The sequence below is a fragment of the Bos grunniens genome, chromosome 2 (assembly GCF_055505025.1).
Source record: "Bos grunniens cultivar Pamir isolate PY7600 chromosome 2, Bosgru_T2T1.0, whole genome shotgun sequence".
NCBI lineage: Eukaryota > Metazoa > Chordata > Mammalia > Artiodactyla > Bovidae > Bos > Bos grunniens.
This window is the reverse complement of record NC_141166.1, coordinates 101,635,437-101,651,452: the sequence shown is the minus strand read 5'-3', so window position 1 is coordinate 101,651,452 and position 16,016 is coordinate 101,635,437. Positions and strand designations below refer to the sequence as shown.

Sequence of the window (16,016 nt, the reverse complement as noted above, 5' to 3'; positions counted from 1 at the left end):
TATTAAAACCATTTCAGAACCTATTTTCAAAACTGCTAAATATTTTATTGAGAGTTCTGAATATAAATCCAGAAACAAGGAGAGCTGCCAGTATAAATACTACTACAACTTGGAATGTCAGGTATGCATCAATGAGCTCAGTCAAATCTTTGATGTGAAATATCACTATTAATAGAATCTGGTTGACTTCTGATTTAGGATGACATCTGGACTAGCTGTGTTTGTCTCAGACTCTCTGAATTAAATGCCTTATGAAAAATCAGAAAAATATGAGAACTCATAATAGCATCAAAAGGCAGGATTGATGACCAGACCCACTGCACATGGCTGAGAAGCTATACCCAGTACAGGACCCTCAATTGAAATAGGCATTCACTTGCCAAGCTTTGCTACCTTGGGACTTAACTCTTCAAGAGTAGATGTAACCCTGTTGACAGGCATCCTACTGACAGAATTTGACAAGATTTTTCGCCATTTTCAAGAACCATAGGGCTGAAATGGACATCAAGCTTTGTAGTTTGAAGGTGAGCACACTTGTGACTTTAAGGATAGTAAGCAAGCTATCTGCCCTATGGCACCTACTAGTGAAATGGACAGTAGTAACTCCACTAGTACGTATTACCTCCAAATGCTATTTTTTTTTTTTTTTTACATCTTGTTGCCCCATCATTCCCCCGTTAGTACTTCTTTTTATTATCTATTGATAGTTTGGACCTCTGGTTTGGAGAATACCAACATGATTCCAATAGGTGTAGACACACGTGATATTCTGTATCTAAGGATATGTGAAGCAAATAACGGAAGGGCCTGGGCAGACAGACTGGTGTGTTTGACCCTCTGGGAGTTTAATTTTCATACATGGTGCCGGTCAAGGAAAAGATGAATGATTTTTTTTTTCTAATTAACCAGGAATTCTCTCTTCATATTACAATAACTCGACAATAAGGGTGAGGGTTCTTGCCTTAGGCCAGTATTCATAGTGAGAACGTTGATAAATGTTAGCTTTAGATTCAAAAGTTAGATATGAGCTATGCATGTCTTTATGTCTCCCAGCTCAAGACCTATGCTGAGGAGCTAGTAGAAATCAGGCAGATAATGAGAAGAACCAAATAAAATCCACACATCTAGTTATAAGGGCTACAAAAAACTTGCCATGAGTTTAATACAAGATAAACTTGTATTAATAAGTGTAATACAAGATAAAGCATCCTTTTGAAAAGATTGTGCTGCATAAAGGAAGAAGAACAAAGTCCCCCAAAATTTGGGGAAAGTGAACACTTTAGAAAATGGTTTGCCATAACCATAAGTAAACGGAAAGAATTGGATTTGTATTCTCTGTGATACAAAACTTGAAATCTAAGATATCATATTAGACTAAGATAAGGAGGGAGAAATAACAAAGATGGGTAAGTTAAGGCTGTAAGGACGTAGAACATGCAATGTCAAAATCTGAATATTTATTTGAACATAAGAAAGGGAATCCATACTACAGAATATTATTAGAGGAAAGATAATGAAGTGAAACAGAGAGGGCAATGGCACCCCACTCCAGTACTCTTGCCTGGAAAATCCCATGGACGGAGGAGCCTGATAGGCTGCAGTCCAAGGGGTCATGAAGAGTCAGACACGACTGAGCGACTTCACTTTCACTTTTCACTTTCCTGCATTGGAGAAGGAAATGGCAACCCACTCCAGTGTTCTTGCCTGGAGAATCCCAGGAACAGCAGAGCCTGGTGGCTGCCATCTATGGGGTCGCACAGAGTCCGACACGACTGAAGTGACTTAGCAGCAGCAGCAGCAATGAAGTGAAAAAGAGAAAATGTCAGTTGCTCAGTCATGTCCGACTCTTTCTGATCCCATGGACGGAAGCCAGTCTTCTCTGTCCCTGGAATTCTCCAGGCAAGAATGCTGGAGTGCATAACCATTCCTTTCTCCAGGGCATCTTCCCAACCCAGGGATCGAACCTAGGTCTACCCACATTGCAGAAAGATTCTTTACCATCTGAGCTACAAGGGAAAGGATAAATGGATGGAAACAATTAAATGGAAATAATAATAATGGAGAGAGAGTGCTCCATCTTCTGAAAAAGAAATCTGAGGAAATGGAACAGAAATAGCAGCTAAAGATATATCAGAATATATCTGAAGTAATACTTTGATATAAGGCAATCAGAGATGAAAAAAACCTCAGTGAGTTTTGAAACATACCAATAAAAAGAGATCAAACATTTTGATCTATCCAGAGAAAAATTTTACTATTCAATGATGTATCAATTCATTCATTAATTCTGGAACTATTTTGTGAGTGCTTGCTGTATGCAAAGTTAGGGTCACAAAGACTACCAAGACACAGTTTTACCTAAAAAAGAATTTAGTGTCTTTTGTGGAGGATATGCATATAAGAAACAGGCAATTGCTACACAATGTGGTATTATAACATTACAATGGGGTAAGAATAGGGTGCTCAAAAAACATTGGAAAGAGGAGGTGAGGGAAAGCTTTCTCGGTCTCAAGTATGGAAACAATTCAATAAAAATCCAGAGAAGAGACTTCTCTGGTGGTCCAGTGGCTAAGATTCCCCACTTCCAATGAAAGAGGGCCAGCTTCAATTCTTGGTCAGAGAACTAGATCCCACAGCCACAACTAAGATCCCACATGCTGAAGCTAAGACAGTGCAGCTAAAAGAAAAACAGAATTCAGAAAAAATAAACTACTTTCAAAGGAAGAAAGGAAAAATAGACTTATCTTCAACATTAAACTTCAGAAGCTGAATAGAATAACATATACATAGCCTGAAATAGATTTGACTTACAAAGTTTATACCCACACAAATTATCATTTGCATAGGAAAGGAAACCTAAGGCATTCTTAGATACCTCATAGTTCAGAAATATATCACCTCTGTACCGAAATAATTGAACATACACTTTAGTAAGTCAGGAAGGAAATCAAAGTACAAAAACTAAGAAAGATGAAATTCTGTTATAAAAGAAATACCTATAAATATTTGAAATAATTTAAATATTGGATGAGACAAAAACTTGTCACAAATATAATGAGAATATTAAAAGTGATCTTTAACATACAGTCCAAGTATAAATAAATAACTTAGTAATAATGTGTTCTAAACTTCCTGATTATAGCAACAAGATCTCAAGTGGTTGGAAAAGAGGTGGCAGGAAGGAGAAAGTTCTAATTTCCTCATTTTCTTATTTTCTATTTGTGAAAACAAGGAAATTATAGGTTCTCATTCTAGCAATGACATTGTAATTGAACATATACTATTTTATGTTTTTTTTTAAACATAAAGGTAAATAATTACAAATAGAATTGAAAATTATATGTTTATTTTTTCATGTTTGTTTATTTTTTTTGCCACATCTCATGGCTCATGGGTTCTTAGTTCCTTACCAGGAATTGAACCCAGACCCTCGGCAGTGAAAGCACAGAATCCTAACCACTGGCCCCTCAGGTAATTCCTTATTTTTTCATGTTCCTCAATAGAGGAACAAAGAAAGGAAAACATTGCTCAGATAACAAAGATGTAAAACTCTCATCCCAGTGGTTTATCAATCATCTAATAAGCAACTCTTGTGAGCATTCCTCTACGACATTAAAAAAAATTTTTTTTGGCTGCACCACATGGCATGTGGGATCTTAGTTCCCCAACCAGGGATCAGACCCATGCCCCCTGCAGTCAAAGCTCAGAGTCTTAACCATTGGACTGGCAGGAAAGTCTGAGTTTGTTTTTGTTTTTTTTTGCAAGCATATACTCTGCCCTTGGGCTGCCCTTGTGGCCCAGCTGGTAAAGAATCCGCCTGCAATGCGGGAGACCTGGGTTCGATCCCTGGGTTGGGAAGCTCCCCTGGAGAAGGGAACGGCTGCCCACTCCAGTACTCTGGTCTGGAGAATTCCATGGACTGTGTAGTTCCTGGGGTCGCAAAGAGTCGCACACGACTGAGTGACTTTCACCTCACTCTGCCCTCATTGTCACCCTCTGTCCTCACCACCACACTGTTTCTATTGACACTCTTTGTTCAGACCATCTTCAAATTCACATTTACCATGTTTGTCTTCTAACTTTTCCCCTAACTTTCTCTCGGCAAATTCCAATTTTTTTCTTTTTTAAAAAAATTCTTTTTAAAAATTTTAATTGGAGGATAATTGCTTTACAGTACTGTGTTGAAAGAAAGAAAGTGAAGTCGCTCAGTCGTGTCTGACTCTTAGTGACCCCATGGACTGCAGCCCACCAGGCTCCTCCGTCCATGGTATTTTCCAGGCAAGAGTACTGGAGTGGGGTGCCATTCCCTTCTCCAGGAGATCTTCCCGACCCAGGGATTGAACCCGGGTCTCCCGCATTGTAGGCAGACACTTCACCGTCTGAGCCATGTTTCTGCCGTATATCAACATGAATCAGCCATCGGTATAACATACGTTCCTCCCTCTTGAACCTCCCTTGCACCTCCCACCCCATCCCACCCCTCTAGGTTGTCACAGAGCACTCAGTTTGAGCTCCCTGAGTCTGACAACAAATCCTCACTGCTGTCTATTTCACATATGGTGATGGATATGTTTCAATGTGACTCTTTTAATTCGTCCCTCTCTCCCCTTCCCCAAGTCTGTCCTCTACATCTGTGTCGCCATTGCTGCTCTGCAAATAGGCAAATCAGTGTCATCTTTCTTGACTTCACATGTATGTGTTAATATATTTGTTTTTCTCTTTCTTTAGTCTGTGAAGTAAGATACAGACTTACTTCGCTCTGTATAATAGGCTCTAGATTCATCCACCTCTTTAGAACAGACTCAAATGCATTCCTTTTTATGGCTGAGTAATATTCCACTACATATATGCAATGGAATATTATCTAAGTAACTTCTTTATCCATTCATCTTTTGATGGACATTTAGGTGGTTTCCATGTCCTAGCTATTGTAAAAAAAAAACAGTGCTGCAATGAACATTGGATTATGTGTATTCTTTTTCAATTATGGTTTCTTCAGGGTATATGCCCAGTAATGGTATTGTTGGGTCATATGGTAGTTTATTCCTAGTTTTTAAAGAATTCTTCATACTGTCTAAATTTGATTATGTTCCTTTAGCGCCCAAGGTTACTTCCCATTAACCTTAGGATAAAATCCAAACTCTAAACAAAGAGTCGGACACGACTGAGCGACTGGACTGAACTGAACTGAAACATAGTATAAGGTTTCTTCTTACTTCTCTATAGACTCATATCCTGCCTCCTCTTCTGGCTTTTTTCAATACCTCCAATGCTCCCTGTTTTGTTCTTTTCAGACAGAATAGTTCTGTCCTGTTTGCTAGTGTGTTTTCTCAATCGCAGAACGTGTTTCCTTCACATTTTGCTTGGTCTGTTAAGGCCTCAGTTGAATGGGCTTTGTCAAAGCAAGGCCCTCACTTCACTTCTCTTCCAGGTTAGAACTACGGGCTCATATTTCACCCTATCCGTTTCCCTTTATGATATGCACCACACTTTAAATTCTAAAACACTTATTTAGATGTTTTTGAAGTTAGAATGGCTATTAAAACTGATATTAAAGAAACTTGCAATACCAGTCTGAGGCCTAGATGGCCATTGCCCTCACAAAGGCAAACTCAAGTTGATACAGGCTAATGCAAACAGACTATAAATGAGAGCTCTCATTAAAACTGCCTCATTCGTATGTTGGTATTGCCATTCACTAACCACATGACTTTACCAACTCTGAGCTTCAGTTTCTTCTCCTGTCAAGTATAAATTATAATATTACTGGCCTCAAATGTTGTGTCTATATGTGTGTGTGTACAGTGGGATAATATATTAACAGGACCTAAGTTATAGGAGGAACTCAGTAAACATTAGCTGATTCAGTTCATAGTTGAACAACCAGAAGATTGGGACACCAACCCCGCTAAGGAGTTGAAAATACACATATAACTTTACAGTCAGCCCTCCATATCCATGGTTCTGTAGCTGCAGATTCAACCAACTACAAATCATGTAGGACTGTAGTGGTGGTAGTTGGTGGTTTAGTCACTAAGTTGTGTCTGACTCTTGTGACCCCATGGACTATAGTCTGCCAAGCTCCTCTGTCCATGGGATTTCCCAGATGAGAATACTGGAGTGGGTTGCCATTTCCATCTCCAGGGGATTTTCCTGACCCAGGGACTGAACCCAGATCTCCTGCATAGCAGGCAGTCTCCTGTTTTGCAGGTGGATTTTTTACCCACTGAGCCACCAGAGAAGCAGTACTGTAGTACATGTTTGTAAAAAAATCCAGGTATTAGTGGCCCCACCAGTTCAAACCCATGTTGTACAGGTAATATCTGTAACTTAAGTAGCTGGTTGTACATGCAGTTGATTTTTAATTTTACTAAGTAAGTAGTCAGAATTATCATTTAAAAAGTCTTTAAAAGTTTACCTTCAGGAAATGTAGAGATTGTACTTAGTAGAAAAATATCTTACTTTAAATTAATTGTCTTACATATGCCCAAAGAGCTAAAGGAAACCATGGACAAGCAACCAAAGGAAGTCAGAACATGGTATATGAACAAAATGAGATTATCAGTAAAGGGATAAAAAAATTGTAAAAAGAAACCAAATAGAAATTTTGGAGATAAACAATACAATAAGTGAAATGGAAAATTCATTAGAGGAGTTTGACAACAGATTTGAGCAGGCAAAATAAGTTAGTAAATGTGATGATAAGATAATTGAAACTATCCAGATAGAGGGACAGAAAAAAAAAGAAAGAATAAAGAAAAGTTCATAGAGTCTAAGAGACCTATAAAACATCATCTTGCAAACCAAAATATACATTATGGAAGTTCTGAAGGAGAGGTGAGAGTAAAGGAGCAGAAAATAAATTTAAAGAAATAATGGCTGAAAACTTCCTGATATGTTGAAAGACTGAAGCTGCACATTCAAGCAGTTCAATGAACTCAAGTAGGCTAAACTCATAGATTCACCCTGAGATACATTATAATCAAAGTGTTAAATGCCAAAGACAATAATAATAGAATCTTGAAAGCAGCAAGAGAGAAGCAACTCTTTATATACAAGGGATCCTCTGTAAGATTAACAGCCAATTTCACTTTGGAATCATGGAGGCCAGAAGCAGTGGGATGACATACTTAAAATGCTGGGGAAAAAAATAGGTGTCAATGAAAAATTCTGTATCTGGCAAAACCATTTTTCAAAAATGAAAGAGAAATTATGACATTCTGAGATACAAAAAAAAAAAAGCTGAGAAAGTTTGTTGCTGATAGATTTACCCTTAAAGGAATTATAGAGGGTCCTTCAGATAAAATGGAGAAGGAAATGGCAACCACTCCAGTAATCTTGCCTGGAGAATTCCATGGACAGAGGAGCCTGAAAGGCTCCAGTCCATGGGTTGCAAAGAGTCAGGCATGACTGAGCAACTATCACTCAGATAAAAGGGTCGTTAGACAATAATTCAGAGCAACACAAAGAAATACACTTTGGTTGAGGTAACTATCTGCTGCTGCTGCTAAGTGACTTAAGTCGTGTCCGACTCTGTGTGACCCCATAGACTATCTAGGTAGCTATAAAGACTGTCATGATTTTGTTTTTGGTTTGTAACTTTTTATTTCCTACATACTGAAAAGAAAATGCTTAAAAATAATTTATCAATCTATGTTAACAGGCACACAATGTATAAAGATGAAATTTGTGATTACAAGGATGTAGAAGAGGGAAATAAACTGTATAGGAGTAGAGCTTTCTGTATTATTAAGGCTAAGCTGGTATTAACTCAAATTAGATTGTTATAAATGTTTCAAATTATAATCCCCATGATAACCACTATGACAATATCTGAAAAAATACATAAAATGAGAAGGGAATAATATGGTACACAGAAAAGAATCAAACACAAAAGAAGGCAGTAGTGGAGGAAGTGAAGACCAGAAAAATGGTATAATGTATATAGAAGTCAAATAATAAAAATGCAGAAGTAAACCCTTACTTATCAGTAATTCCTTAACTGTTAATAGATTAACCTTTTAATCAAAAGGCAGAGTTTTGTGGAGTGGATAATATAACAAGATCAAGCAATATACTGTCTATAATAGACTTGCTTTAGATCCATAGACACAAGTATGTTGAAGATAAAATAACAGAAATAAATTTTTCATGCAAATAGTGGAAGAGAGATGGGGTGACTAAATTGATATCAAACAAAATAGATTAAGTTAAAAACTGTTACTAGAGACAAAAAAGAGACCTTATGTATGACAAAAGTGTCATTTATCAAGAAGACATAACAATTACACACATATACACATCAAACAGTAGAGCCCCCCGCAAGTATATAACACAAAAAATGATAGAACTGAAGGGAGAAATAGAGAGTACTACACTAGCAGTTGGAGACTTCACTACATCACTTTTAGTAATGGATAGAAAAGCAGAAGACCAAAAAGGATATAGTAGACTTGAATAATAACATAAATAATAGATCTAACAGATATATATATATAGAATATTCCACCCAACAGCAACAAAATACACATTCTTCTGAAGTGGATATAGAACATTCTCCCGTCTTAGACAGATCAAATGTTAGGCCACAAAAAGTCTCAATATATTTAAAAAGATTGAAATCATGCAAAGTATATTCTCCAACCAAATGAAATGAAGCTGGAAATCAATAACAGAAGGAAAAATGAAAAATCCACAAATATGGAAGTCAACCAACACATTTTTAAATAACCAATGAGTTAAAAAAGGAAATCATATTAAAATCATGAGTTAAAAAAGGAAATTAGACTTAGAGATGGGTGAAAAAAATTAAATCATACCAAAATTTATAGAATGCAGTGAAAGCAGTGCTCAGAGGGAAATTAATAGAAGTAAATGTCTACATTAAAAAAGAAGAAAGATCTTAAATCAGTAACCTAACTTTACAGCTCAAGGAAGTAGAGAAAAAGAGCAAACTAAATCCAAAGACAGAAGAAGGAAAGAAATAATAAAGATTGGAGCAGAGATGAATAAAATAAAGAATAGCAAAATAATAATATCAATGAAGTCAAAGTCAGTTCTTTGAAAAGATCAAAAAAATAGAAACTTTAGCTAGACTTAAGAAAAGGGCAAAGAATAACAAGTAACTAAAATCAGAAATGAAAATGGGGACATTACCACACCAAACAGAAAAAAAAAAAAGAATTATTTATAAAAGAATAGTGTGAATAACCACACACCAAGATATTAGATAATCTAGATGAAATATATAAAGTCCTATAAATACAAAATACCAAAACTGAATCTAGAAAAAAGAAAAAAACTGAATAGATTTGTATCAAATAAAGACATTGACTCAGTACCAAAAACCTCCCAACAAAGCAGTTCAGGACCACATGGCTTCACCAGTGAATTCTACTGAACACTTAGAGAAGAATGATTCCCTTGTAGCTCAGCTGGTAAAAAATCTACCCCCAATGCCGGAGACCTGGGTTTGATCCCTGGGTTGGGAAGCTCCCCTGGAGAAGGGAAAGGCTACCAACTCCAGTATTCTGGCCTGGAGAATTCCATGGACTGTATCCATGGTGTCACTAAGAGTCGGACACGACTAAGTGACTTTCACTTCACTTCACTTCACTTGTCAAACTCTTAAAAAAATAGAGGAGGAGGGAATACTTCCCAACTCATTGTATGAGGCCAGCATTACTCAGATACCAAAGCCAGACAAAGATACTACAAGAAAACTAAAAACCACGTTCTTTATGGATGCTGCTGCTGCTGCTGCTGCTAAGTCGCTTCAGTCATGTCCGACTCTGTGCGACCGCATAGACGGCAGCCCACCAGGCTCCCCCTTCCCCAGGATTCTCCAGGCAAGAAAACTGGAGTTGGTTCTTTATGGATGAAGATGCAACAATTCTCCACAAAATACTTGCAAACTGAATTTAGTAGCATATTAAGTGGATTATACATCATGATCAAGTGTGGTTTATCCCTGGAATGAAAGGGAGGTTAAACATAAGAAAATCATTCAAATGCACAATTACACTGTGAGGCAAATACTTAAAAGAATTGAAATTAGGTACTCAAACAATGCAAATGCACAGTCATAGCAGCATTGTTTACAACAACCAAAAAGGGAAAACAGCTCAGCTACCCTGTCCATCAATAGATGAATGGATTAATAAATTGCATATACACACTACATAGATGTATCTTGAAAACTTTATGCTGGGTGAAAAAAGTCAGACAGAAAAAGTCACATATATGATTTCACTTACATGAAATATGCAGAATAGCTATATTCGTATAGACAGAACACAGACTGGTTGTCCCCAGGGATTGAAGAGAACAAGAAAGCAGAGCAACTGCTTAATGGTACAGGGTTTCCTTTTGGGGTAATAAAAATGCTTTGAAACTAGATAGATGTGGTGGTTGCCCAAGATTGTGAGTGGACTGAATACCACTGAATTGTTCACTTTACAATGTTTAATTTTGCTCTGAATTTTACCTCAATTTTTTAAAAGGAAAAAATAAGGAAATTTAAATAAACTATAAACTGAGTTAATAAGAATGTACCAATATTGTTCCTCAATTGTCACAAGTATACCATACATTAATATGTTAATAATAGGGGAAACTATTTGTCTTGGGGAGCAGGGGGAAGGATGGGGAAGAGGCAGGGTTGTACATGGAACTCTCTGTAGGGTTTGTTCACTTTTACTCTAAATCTAAAACTGTTCTAAAAAAATCTATTAGCTAAAGAAAAAACCCTTTGTTTTCCTAAATAACTCTGGGATCAGAGAGGAAATAAAATGGCAACTAAAAAACAAAATAATAATGTGAAATTGACATAGCAAAAGTGTTTAAGAGTTGTTAAAATAGTATTCAGAAAATTCCTAGAATTAAATACTTTGATTCCCAAATAAGAAATAATACAAATAAATGAACTAAACATCCGACTCTAAAACTAAGGAAAGGAAAAGTAAAATAGTTTAAAAAAAAGAGGGAAGGGCAGTAGGAAAATAGAATAAAGATAAAGGCAATAATTAATTATTTAAAAAAGAGCTAACCATAAAAGTGATACATCCAAGAGATTCATACTTTGACATGTCATATCAGGGAAAAAAGAGAAAACATAAATGGACAAAGTTAATAATGAAAATGGTTATCCATATGGTTATGAAGATGATCAGAAATACAATACTTTGCATAATAATACATTTGAAAACTTTCATAAAACTTTACTTATAAAATACATAAAAAACCTTAACTGTGTGAAAAATAAGCGTAAAACTTGAATAGATCAATAACAACAGAAAACATTGAAAAGTTTTTAAAGAATTACTTCCAAAAATGTGTGCCAAGGACAAACGTGCTAAGATTTTCTCTTTAAACATCTCAAGGAGCCACTAAGTCCCATGAAACTTTTTTAGAACATGGAAATGTTTGGTAGTTTTATCAGAAAATAAAAATGAAGATTAATTTCACTTATAAATAGGAATGCAAAAACTCTCAATAAACTATAGGCATTTCTTTTTCAGTATGTGTTTTGTTAATATAAACTGGTATAAGGTGAATCAATTTGGACACACATTTTACACACCACTTTTGGCTGAACTGTGGCCTGCAGATAGCACTGCTAAAATAGGAAGAAAGCTTTTTGCACAATGTGTAGGAGCAGCTGCTTTGTTTGAGTAATGGTTGCTCTGCCTTGATAGGGTTCCTTGGCTATGCCACATTGTTTTCATTCTTTTCTGTTAATTTGAGTTGTGAACTGAATTGTGAAGCCAAAATAATAGAGGAGAGGCGTAAAGCATGTGGACTGAAGAGAAAAGGAGGAAATGTGTAGGTTTGGTTTGTTTTGATCAGCCAATTTATTATCTAGAGCGATAACAAAATACACTTTATAGTTATGAACCTACTTTTATTACTGTGGGATGATTTCTATAACATGTACTTTAAAAAATGCAATTACTGTATCATGTAACTACAGGACCCATATAGTTTAAAAGTAGAAACACTTGTACGGTTGTCTCTAATGATATAAAAAAGACAATGAATATAGTTTAACATGAAGTCTTGATTCACTTTTAGCAAATTAGGGTTAGGAGTATATTTGGTAGTTATTTGGTTTTTATGATTAAGGTGTTTATCTCAAACCAATAGCCAACGTCATTCTTAATGTTAACCACTAGGGAAATTCCCACTGAGATCAGAACATGATGAGGTTGGCTGCTATCTCCTGTTATTAAACACTGTTCTAGAAGTTCTTGCCAATGTTACCATCAGAAGAAAAAAAGAAGACAAAGTTATGTTTTTCCTATCTGGGCATTGCATGTGAATTACCCAAAATAATTTAGAATAAGTAAAATATCAATGCAATGACTGGATGCAAGATAAAATTATTACATCAAGAACTTTCCTAAATGTCAGCAGTATTTAGTTAGAAAATACGATGGAAAGAATGTCCTTATCAAGATTGCATCCCTATTAACCTCATGAAGAAGATAAAATGCATTGGAATACATTTTATAATAAACAACCTGTTTCCTGAGGCCTTAGCACATGGAAAGAAAAAATGTTTGCAGACAGGAAGTTTCTTTCCTGTAAAGAATGATTGTTTTCTTCAAATTAGTGCATAAGTTTCATGAAATTCCAACCAACACTTTTGGGGAGGAATTTTAGAGATTTCTTTGAATCTTCCAGTTGGCCATCTCTTTCACTGTCACAAGTGTTTAAGAGAAATAATTGAACGTTGCTTTAGTTGACTGCTAGCAGGAACTTCAGTCAGGTTAGACCGGGAATACATTCCCAGGTCCTTGTCCTGCATGGGGGCAGATAAATGTGAGCACCTGTGTCCAGGTAGAAGAGAGCCCTGGAGGGAGTGAGGAGATGGGGTAGGCAAGTAAGGACAAGGAAGACCTAGGAATGAATTATCTGTTTCTGTAAATGACTTCGCTCTCCTGTGACCTTGGCCCAGTATTACCCTTCCCCCAAAACCCTATCCTTTTTGCAGTTTGGATAAGATATCCTAAAATATCTTTCAATGTTGTAAGAAGGTAAGGCAGTGGTCACAGAGAGCCAGAAAAAAAGAAGTGATGTGGATTTATGGTTAAGCCCTGGCTCTGCTAGTTACTCAGAGAAGTCAATGGCAACCCACTCTAGTACTCTTGCCTGGAAAATCCCATGGATGGAGGAGCCTGGTGGGCTGCAGTCCATGGGGTCGCTAAGAGTCGGACACGACTGAGCGACTTCATTTTCACTTTCCACTTTCATGCATTGGAGAAGGAAATGGCAACCCACTCCAGTGTTCTTGCCTGGAGAATCCCAGGGATGGGGGAGCCTGGTGGGCTGCCGTCTATGGGGTCGCACAGAGTCAGACACGACTGAAGCTACTAGTTGGAAGGTCCTGTAATCATTTTCCCTCTGGCAGACACAATAAATGGCAAGTGCTTATATAACAGTAGTGATGACCATTGTAGTTTCATCTTTTTTGAACAATCAACTTATTCTTAAGAATACACAATCTTTAATATTCACTTCTTGTGAAAATAAAGGCCAACTGATAATGAAATAAGACTGGATTGCTATTGTGCAAATTTAAGTGTTTGAAGATAGGTAATGCAAAGTTTTCTATTAATATAAGGAAAATACTGTAAAGAAATATTTATAAACATATTTCTTAGAAGATGGAAAGGAACACACTGAATCAGGTCAGAATTGATCTTTAAAAATTTAACCAAAAAAGTATGAATATATATATATAGCATTTACTTTTCAACCTAATAAGCTATATACAACTTAACTTATGCCAAATAGATACCTTTTAAGTTTTACGTTATAGAAACCACTCACTGGAGAAGGCTGTATTCCAGACATAAACTTTAAAAAAAACATTTCAAATAGAGACATAAATTTTATCTTAAAAGTTGGGACAGTAGCAAAAGGATCACAGTTTTTAAAAATTTCTTGTAATCTTGGCTAGGGACCACATTTTTTAAAAGGCTGAACTTCCAACTATGGCAATGAACAAAAGACGTTATTGAATCACATCATAAATTACTCACTTAACAGAATCAATTGTGGAGCGAATCTGCAACACAGCGGTTTAAGACATCCAGGCTACCTTGCTAGTTTGTGAATTGGTAAGAACTACTAAAGTTCTGATTACCTCTTTTGCAGGTTACAAGACTCCTTCGTAGACTACTGCTCTTTAAAGTAGACAGCTACAGAGTCTGGAAGTTTTATCTGCAGGCTCTAGTAATGCTGCTTAAACTGTCCTGAGATCTCCCTTGTGTTAAACTGGGAACTTCCACTGAGAAATCCCCCAACTTGAAGACTTCCTTTTTTGTAACTATCAACAGCCAATCATGGCAAGATATTGAAATGAAGCAAAGGCTACCAGAAATGTCTGTAAACCACCGTGACTGTAGCTTTGACTTCCTTTTGAAGCAAAGATGCTTTACTTGAAGAGCTAGGATATTTTAACAAAAATCCAGAAATTGTAAATCCCAAAATACATTTGGATTAAGCACATTTTCATGTCAGAAAATTTTAAAGAAAGCATATTTGATAAATGTTTTTTTAAGGTTTTAGGAAATCACTTTTGGACCTAAGCAGTATAGTTATAAACAGCAGGTGAAGACAAGATTTTAGTATAGCTGTCTTTGCTACATGGCCTACAGAGGTCACTAGAATGAAGCCTCATAATAATAAAGTTTATGCTGGATTCCAGAGTCTGACCACAATTTTCTGCTTTCTTAAGAGTTTTCCTCCCAGGGAATTAAGATTTGCTCTTCTATGGATAAGTGTATGTGCCAGAACACTGGGGAAATGCTTTACAAACACATAGATTCTTCTCAGGCTACTTGGAGCAAAACATCAAGTTCTACATGCAAATAGAAGGCAGCATGTGCACCCCAGATATTTTCCTTTGTTGTAAAATTTCAGAGCTGGTGTCCTTAAACACCATCTGTTCCATTTCCTTTTTATTACAGATGAGGAAACAGGAGAGGGCAAATGCTCAAAGTCACCAAGAAGGTTAGAGGCAGCACTCAGATTAAAATCTGTTTTTTGAATCTGAGTGTATTTTTCTCAGTGTAGCAGGTTATTAAACAGGAAAAGGACTGTGGCAATGGAGCCCTCTCCTCGTTCAGCTCCTGCATTTTGCGGATAAGAAATCTGAGATCTTACTCAAAGCTTCCCAGTCAGTAAAAGACTAGAATTTAGAACTTCAGATTCTTGGTCTAGTTTCTTTTCCACTTTAAAACACCACCCTCTCTTAAGTGTCAAATAAGCCTGAGATATTTCTATTCCTGAAGAAATTATTGTATAAAAAGGAAATAATTCTGAATTAATCTAAAATGATGAATAAGCTTATGATTAAAAACATTCCATTTACTTATCTAACATATAAGGAAGTATTAATATCCTTTAGAATCTTACATTGTCTAATTAGTTTACTGATATAAACCTCAAATTCTCTTGTGTATAATGGGAAAACAAAGCCTATCTAATACTATAAATATAGCCAACAAAAAAGTGAACTAGCCATTGGTGAAAGGAAAACTTTTCTCTAAAGAATTTACTTTTTGGAGTTGGATTTTATACACATAGTTTTGTTTGTTTGTTTTTAAATCGCTGTTGATGCTTTAACTGGGAAATGCCCCCATGATCCCTCCATTCTGGGCCCCATCCCTCTTCTCCCCCCTCCCCCCCCGCCTTTTTTTTTTTTACTTTGGTGTATGAGCTTGGTATGAGCCCAAGACACAGCAGAACCAGCTAATTCTGGGTAATCGGTCTCAACTTGATGGAGCTCTGTTTGCAAGAAGGTCCTGAGGCCAAGACACACAAAGACTCTTTTGGAGGAAATTTTGGCTGTGTGTGTGGAATGTAGAACCTATGCTGGTTCTGGCTCTAGGCAAAACATGTGAGGCAGATGGAAGCTTTTGTTGTCTCTAGTGGTTCCTTTCCTATTCCCTCCCCCTCCTGTTTTCCTCTCAGAGTCATACACCATGTGACTAGAGCAGACAGAAATA

General features: G+C 36.6%; 1 protein-coding gene across 6 annotated transcripts in view; it reads right to left on the bottom strand.

Moving 5' to 3' along the window:
* The window catches only part of TANK (TRAF family member associated NFKB activator), a 96,157-nt gene extending 81,873 nt beyond the window's left edge, over positions 1-14,284 (bottom strand). For 3 of the 6 annotated variants that reach the window (XM_086369612.1, XM_086369430.1, XM_086369541.1), the window contains exon 1: positions 14,150-14,282. The gene's annotated coding sequence lies outside the window, so the exon portion shown is untranslated. Of the gene's footprint in view, positions 1-14,149 lie in introns of all 6 variants that reach the window. The other 3 variants (XM_086369606.1, XM_086369586.1, XM_086369459.1) reach the window with 2 other exon arrangements.
* Positions 14,285-16,016: the final 1,732 nt, after the last annotated feature.